This window comes from Anoplophora glabripennis, unplaced genomic scaffold, assembly GCF_000390285.2.
Source record: "Anoplophora glabripennis isolate ALB-LARVAE unplaced genomic scaffold, Agla_2.0 scaffold1090, whole genome shotgun sequence".
In the NCBI taxonomy this organism is placed as follows: Eukaryota; Metazoa; Arthropoda; class Insecta; order Coleoptera; family Cerambycidae; genus Anoplophora; species Anoplophora glabripennis.
The window spans coordinates 8,479-17,019 of NW_019418509.1; positions in this window are offsets into that span (position 1 = coordinate 8,479).

Consider the following 8,541-nt stretch of genomic DNA (forward strand, 5'->3'; position numbering starts at 1 on the left):
TAGTACCGGAAACACTGAAAACAATTTACCCCAGTTTATTATATCTGACGATTCATGCATTAAAACTCTAGGTCTTTTATGGAACGCGCGAAGTGATACTTTTCAAATTACAGCAAGCGAAAAACAAGATAATCGTGTAGTAACAAAAAGAACAATTTTGGGTAGTTTAGCACAAATTATTGATCCTCTAGGATTAATAGGCCCTATAACAATACGTGGAAAAATAATCATGCAAAAATTGTGGCAATTACAAGTAAATTGGGACGAGTCAATTCCCATAGACATATATACAGAGTGGTACGAATTTATTAATCAAGGCCCATTATTAAATAATTTAATAATTTAATAATTCCTAATGCGATAAGTTTTCAAATCCATAGCTTTTGCGATGCTTCAGAAGCAGCGTATGGAGTTTCTGTGTATCTTAGAACAATTGAGCGAGAAGGCAGAGTAGCTACACGCTTAATATGCGCGAAGTCGCGAGTAGCTCCGCTGAAGAGTATAACATTGCCCAGGCTAGAGCTTTGTGGAGCGGTACTCTCAGCACAACTCACAAATAAAGTAGTTAAATCATTAAATATTAACTTATCACGTATATATTACTGGTGCGATTCAACTATTGTGCTAGCATGGTTATCTGCTCCAGCTATTCAGTGGCAAACATTTGTACGAAACAGAGTGGCAGAAATCCAACGGATCACAAATATATCTGATTGGAACCACGTAAGATCAAACGAAAACCCGGCAGACATAATTTCTCGTGGTTGCACGCCTCAAAAATTATTAGAGTCGTCATTATGGTGGTCAGGGCCAGCATGGCTCTCCGATGATCCACAGCAATGGAGCACTCATAACGATATACCCACAGAAAATATTCCCGAACTAAAACCGACTAAATTAATAACACTTGCAGCTACCACGGAAAATGATATGTTCAGAAAATTTTCATCTTTAGACAACTTAAAGCGAGTAACCGCTTATTGTCTTAGATTTAAAAATAACACTTTAAACAAATCAAATAAATTAACCGGTCCTTTAAGTACAAATGAGTTGACTCAAGCGTTAAACGTTTTAATACGTATTTCACAACTATCCGAATTCAATGAAGACATTTCTAACTTAAGAAAAAACAATTGTGTATCGAAAAACAGTAAGCTAACATCATTAAATCCGTTTATAGACAGGGAAGGTATTATGCGAGTAGACGGTAGAAGTTCCAATTCAAAGGTCCCATTCGATCAAAAATATCCAATTATTTTGTCGAATAAGCACTTATTAACAAATTTAATAATCATGAATGAGCATATAAGAAATTTTCATGCAGGATTACAACTAACTTTAGCAATGTTACGTCTAAAATACTGGCCAATAAGATGTCGTAGCTCAGTGCGAAAAATCTTACACGGTTGTATAGTATGTTTCAAGGCAAAACCGCTTAGCACGAAGCCACTTATGGCAGACTTACCTGAACACCGCGTACAACCTGCTAGACCATTTTACAATTGCGGCGTAGATTACGCAGGCCCATTTTTAATAAAGGATGGTAAGACTCGTAACCGTAAAATTGTCAAGTGTTTTTTATGCTTGTTTATTTGTTTTACCACAAAGGCCGTGCATCTGGAATTGGCAGGTAATCTTAGCACGAATTCATTTTTGAATGCGCTAAAGAGATTTATCTCAAGGCGTGGTATTTGCAAAAATTTATACTCGGACAATGCTTCCAATTTTCGCGGTGCTAATAATGAATTAAAAAGAGTAGAAGCCTTGTTCTCGCGAGATCTCACACCTCACTTTTGAGGAGCTAAGCCTCTATCAAACGATCCCACCGATCTTATGCCCTTAACACCGAGTCATTTTTTGATTGGCGATGTACTCAATTCCATTCCGCAAGTTGAGCTGAAAAACGTATCTGTAAACCGGCTCTCACACTACCAAAGACTTCAACAAATCATACAGCATTTTTGGAAGCGATGGAGTTCGGAATATTTGACAACGTTGCAGCAACGAGTTAAATGGAAATTTAACAAGATTAATAATATCCAGGTAGGCGACATGGTTCTTCTGAAAGACGAAGGTTTTCCACCAATGAATTGGCCTTTAGGTAGAATCACCAAGCTGCATCCTGGCACAGATGGTGTAGTTCACGTAGTGCAAATGAAAACCGCAAATGGTGAAGTGAAACGTGCTACGACAAAAATCTGTAAGCTTCCGATTGAGACAGACCCTATTTAGATTTAGATATTGTTTAAATCAAATTCACATTTCATGTTCAGGATTTATTATTTGTCAAGTATCTAGTAACTATGTATTTTATGCTTTAATGTATATCATAATATGTACTTATTGAAGGCTTAGCCGTTCAAGGGCGGCGGTCTATGTTGCAGCTTGTTCTAGGCACGCCTCTGTGACCGCATGCTAGTTTCACAGTTTTCTTAAAAAATGTTGGTTGGCTAAAAAATGTCAAAGTGACAACACGTTTTGTTATGTAATTCACATTTGCATAAAAAATAAAATACAGTCCACTGTTAACCACAATTACTTCATTATTCAAAGCAGTCATATAATTATATTTAGTCGCAAAAGAGAAAAATACAGCACACAGGTACCACTTTTCTCATTTATTTGTAGAATTATTGCATGTAGATAGTGATAGAGGTTAGATTAGATCGGTTTCGACTAGGTGCTTACGAATATAGTCAATTTAAAAGAGCACTCTGACCAGAGTAAGCAGCGCTCGGATCAGTTGGTCAGATATATTTTTCGTAAACCCCTATTATGTAGTAAGTTCCGTCCATAGCCCTTATAAACTAAGAAAGAGAGGTCAATTGCACTGATGTGGGCAAGGCAGATGAAGCTAGTGCAAGCAAATATTGGTAAAACAAATAACGGTACACCGGTATACCGGTACAACAAAATCACAATAAACCTTGGAATAAAAGTCATGAAAAGGATTTCTTAAATTTTAGCCTGACAGTATATGTGAAAACTAAATATGGCGCAATTGTGATTAATTGCGTAAAGAGATGTTTAAGTGGAGAAAAAAATAATTTTTATAGGTAGGAAAGAGATTATGATGGTGCCAAAATGTGTATACTTTTCGAATATTTTTGAAAATAATGACCAAGTAGAGTTGTATCTGGTGACAACTTATTAGATTATATTATTTCTCCCATCCTCAAAATAAGATGTCATTTTAACGTCAAAATTTTTCCCCCTTCAATGTGTCGCTCTTCAAATTATTTTTTATCAAACTGAATATAAACAGCTTCAATTGCATTGTGCTTATAATGTACTTAGGCAAAAATTCGCTTGGAATATGTTGAACGAAGCTAAAGCATCGATACAGTTCCAACTAATGCAGTTTTACAAATAAAATATGAACTATTTGAAACTACGTTAGAAGAGCTTGCAGTAATTTTAACTGATCGAGCTTACGATGTGAGGAAAATAAATTGAGACATACATAAAGAATGCATTATAGAAAACTATTTGGAAAATTGTAACTATGAATATTTTTTAATTATGTATAATAAAATATCTTTCATTCTAAATTTTTAGTTATTATTACATTCCCCCTTTAATACCTCCAATTTGTAGAGAAATTCTATATAAACAAAGAGCGCTTATGCTCTTATTCGTTAATAATAATTAATTAAAATTAGTCGTACAAATATATATTGTTAAAAGAAGAAAAATTCAATTTAATTCGCGCGATACTTGAAGTTTTAAGAACGAAGCATTAGCCCGCACCAGCTCTATCTCTCTCGCACACGTCTATACCATTGCCGTTTATATTGGCAAAATGACAGATGGGCAAATCCAGTAGTTTATAAGTTCTATGGTCCCGTCTGGTTTCCTAACCTAAATTACTTACGGAATACGTCAAACATCAATTAGTATTTTCCTTCCATCGATCTATGGTTTGTTGTAATTTTCTAATCTCAATTGGAAACGTCAAATATAACGAAATTTATTTTGAAGTTTCAATCTGACATTCTTCGATAGCAACACTGTACAAAAATAAAGTTTTGAGTCAAATAGTGAGACAGTTTCTTTTGGTATTTTTTTTCCATACAATTGAATGGTGTAATCAGTTTTTGAATTTCTTTGAAATTTAAACAAATTATTAACAATTACTGAAAGTTCGAGATAGTGGCTGAGCGCGCGGCCCGACGCGTCGACATTTCAAAAAACTATTTGCTACTTTTAAGATTATTAGCTGCAGATTATTTTCAAAATTAAATTTTTCTCCAATATCCAATTTAAAGGTGTTAAGCTACTTCAAATTAATTCTAAAAATTTTCCAACATTATATTAAAAATTTAAGAAATTATTCCATAGACAAGCCCATCAAATTAAGTTATTAATTTTTTGGAATAAATGTTCCTTCTTTGCATTACATCATCAGTAGAAATTTATTTTTTCGCAGCTACTTCAACGCTTGCTTTTAAATTCATTCATGTGTCATACCTACTATCATCAGAAATTGCNCGTCGGGTTTCATCGGTAAGTAGGGCGTGTCGGACTCATGCTTTTCACACAAAAATTGGGCCACGCCCCTCGCAGAGGCTGGGGAATTCGGAAAATTCATGGGGAAGGCGTCGAGTGATCGCGTTCTAGATACGACGTTAACGCGGGAAGGACATCGCGACGCTTCGCGTCGCGACAGGGGCCGCTGCGCGCGGCTCGAGCACCGCTCCGCGGTGCTCTCATTGCCGGTTAGTAAATATAAAATTTTTTAAAACACCCTGTAGTTTAGTTTTTGAACAGCCTGTATATAAATGTTTGATAACACTTTAAAAGAATGGCCGTTTTGGCGGAGAAGCCGTTGAGAAATGAAAATTTACCTACAAAACCTTTCTCTCGGGACTTTAGCCCTCGAGCCGCGCTGCGCGGGGCTTTAGCAACGCTGCGCGGTGCTCTCACTACCGGTTAATAAATATAAAATTTTTTGAAACACCCTGTACTTTGGTTTTTAAACACCCTGTATGTAAATGTTTGATAACAATTTAAAAAAATATCCGTGTTTGGCAGAGGAGCCCCGATGGGTCCAGTATTGAAATATTCAAAATCTCGTCTAGTTAGTAAGCATAAAACATGACCAAAAGATTCAATATGTAAGTAAAACGAAAAAATGTAAAAAATGTGTAAGGAAAAATCTGATCCAGACCTCTTTCAATTTTATAGAATACTTTGTACATAAATTTTCAGAAAAAATTTGGAAGATAAATTCGAATTCGCGTTAATTTCGTGAAACTTTGTATATAAAAAGTTTGAAATAGGCCTCTGATCAGTAAACAAACATTTTTTCTGCATTTGGTTTAAATAAATATGTCAAATAAATAGTGTCTAATAAGTCCATCTGATTTTCTAACATCAATTAAAAACGTCATATATCGCCTAGTAGGTCCCATCGGATTTTTGAGTTCGATTTCATTTAAGAAATACGTCAAATATTAATTAGAAGGTCCCTTCTTATTTTCTAACCTAAATTAGAAACGTCAATATCGTATTGACAGTCCTGTGTGACTTCCTAACCTAAAATATGAAATACATCAAATATCAATAGGTGCGTTTTGTTGTATCAATCTCGGATTTATTGGATTCTATAGAATGACATTTATCAATAAAACGATTCGAATCAAATTTGATATTAGACAAATGTCGAATATCAACGGGACAATGCTACACCAACTACCTAAGTAACCTCACAAATTTGATCTCCCCACCACTTAATTCTAATAATTCCGTCTCAAACCACAGAAGCAAAAGTTGCAATCGGATTCAGAATATCCTTGCAATAAAACGCCCATTCTGCATAATTCAATTCCGGAATCAATCCAACAAAACGCACCTAATAAATAGGTACCTTATGATTTTTTAACCTCGATTAGAAACGTGAAATATTAGGGGTTTACGATAATTGTATCGGAGTGGTCGGAACAAGAAAATGCCTTACGAATATTCACTCTGATGATTCGATCATATTACGAACATGCAACTTCAGTGCTCAGATATAGAAAATCTGAGTGCTCTAGTCGCCCTTGCTTATTTGTCAGATTAAAGAATGATCTGAAATTTGCGCATGCGTGTTGTTTAGAGGTATAATAAAAAATTAAAAACAAATGTTTCTTTATGTTACAAAGAAAGATTGTTTTGTTGGCTATTGACTGTTGACTATGAACTTCGTTTCGTTCTCTTCAGTTGTCTTGTGTGGAAAAAAAATAAAAAATGGCAATATGTCAAATAACAATTTAGATATGGTAGATGTAGTTGAATATTATTATCGTAGTGGTACATCATACAGGTTGTTGCAGCTTGTTCTAGATCACGCCTCTGTGACCGTATGCTAGTTTCACAGTTTTCTTAAAAAATGCTGGTTGGCTAAAAAATGTCAAAGTGACAACACGTTTTGTTATGTAATTCACATTTGCATCAAAAATAAAATACAGTCCACTGTTAACCACAATTAGTTCATTATTCAAAGCAGTCATATAATTATATTTAGTCGCAAAAGAGAAAAATACAGCACATTGATTGGCACATTCGAGCCGGATTCAACATCAACAAGGATAATTTCAAGTAAGAAACTCATTGCAAATAAGTTATTTTTGCATTCAAGCATTCGCAACTCAACATCAGTAAGAAGCACAGAAGGAGAGCGCAGTTCCGAGTCAGTGTAAATAACAGCAGTTCGTAAGCATACTTGGCGTAGCGCAGATAGCAAGTCGTAGCCACACATTGAAGGGTTGCTGTTTCCTGTAAGTTCTAACCTGTTTATTCGTCAGGAACCTAACAAATCTCAGTATCCGTCTGTTTGCGTGAACACATACTCATTTTCTATAATTTGTCGACATGGATGGCGAACAGTTTTAATTGCCAAACGAGGTAGTATAAAAGGACAAATCACACGGTTTTCTAATTTTTAGCAGGATTTTACGATAACAAGCGTTCTATTACTGAATTAAAGGCTCGTTTAGAGAAAATTGAAAAACTTGCAGTTGAATTCGATCAAATTCAAACAGAAATTGAAATGTTAGATACCTCGGAAACTAACGAACGAGAAAACTTTGAAGATAACTATTATACTCTCGTGGGTAAAGCTAAAGATTTTCTGCAAGACATCAATCAAATTCCAGTTGCGCAGCCTAATGTAAAAAATTATTTTGCAAAACTGCCGGCTATACCATTACCAACCTTTTCAGGCGATTATCGCGATTGGCCTAGGTTTCAAAATAGTTTTACTGATCTAGTAAATAAAGACGCGAATTTAAGTGATGCGCAGCGTTTTCATTATTTGATTGAATCGTTACAGGGCGAAGCAAAGCAGATAATAGAGTCAATTGAAATAACGGACACAAATTACAAAACGGCATTCGATTTATTAAAGCAAAGATACGATAACAAAAAATTAATCAAAAAGGCACATGTAGCGTCGCTATTTGATATAGCACCGTTAGCAAAAGAATCATTTACTTGTTTGCGCAAATTTTTAAACGAAGTAAACGTTCATATAAGAGCATTAAAGAACCCTGGCGAATCAACAGACTCCTGGGATATTCTATTAGTGCATCTCATATCTTCCAAGCTTGACCCAACTACAAAACGAGATTGGGAAGCTTACACGGCTAAATTAGACGATCCAAAAATGTCAGACATAACAACATTTCTAACAGAAAAATGTAATTTGTTAGAAACATTAAATGCAGGCAATCGTAATAATTTCAGTCATAGCAAAACTATGAAAGCAAATGTTAAAAGGAACGACGAGCATTACGCGTCTCTGGTAGCAACACAAAATCGTAAATGCGAATTTTGTAAAGGTTCTCACTCGATATACTATTGCAAAAACTTATTGAAAATTCCCGTCAAGCTAAGACTAGAGGAAATAAAAAAACTCAAAATATGTACAAATTGTTTACGTGCAGGTCATTTTAACGCGGAATGTAGATCCAGTAACTGTAAATTTTGCAACAAAAAACACAATAGTTTACTTCACATTCACAATAATGATGATCACTCAGCAAAGCAAACGAATAACACGGCTCAAAACGAAAACAACTCGCAATCTAATTCTAATTCAACCGATATATGCAATCAGAATCAAGTCATATCATCTATCAATGCACATTCTAGTACAAAACATGAACCACATATTTTACTATCAACAGCATTAATTTACATTAAAGATAAACACGACAATTTTATACAGTGCAGAGCATTGTTAGACAATGGATCCCAATCCAATTTCATCACAACCAGTTTATTCACAAAATTAGGATTAAATAAGTGCAAAATAAATGTACCTGTTTCAGGCATTGGACAATCTTTAACTAATATATTTGGGAAAACAAAGACAATAATAAAATCTATGCACAATGCTTATCAAAAGGAAATCTCATTACTAATTATTAATCAAATCACGGATAACATTCCATTTCTATCTTTTGACGATACAAACCTAAACATTCCAGAGAATATCACATTAGCAGATCCAACATTTAATAGTTCATCTCAGATAGATTTGCTAATCGGAGCGAG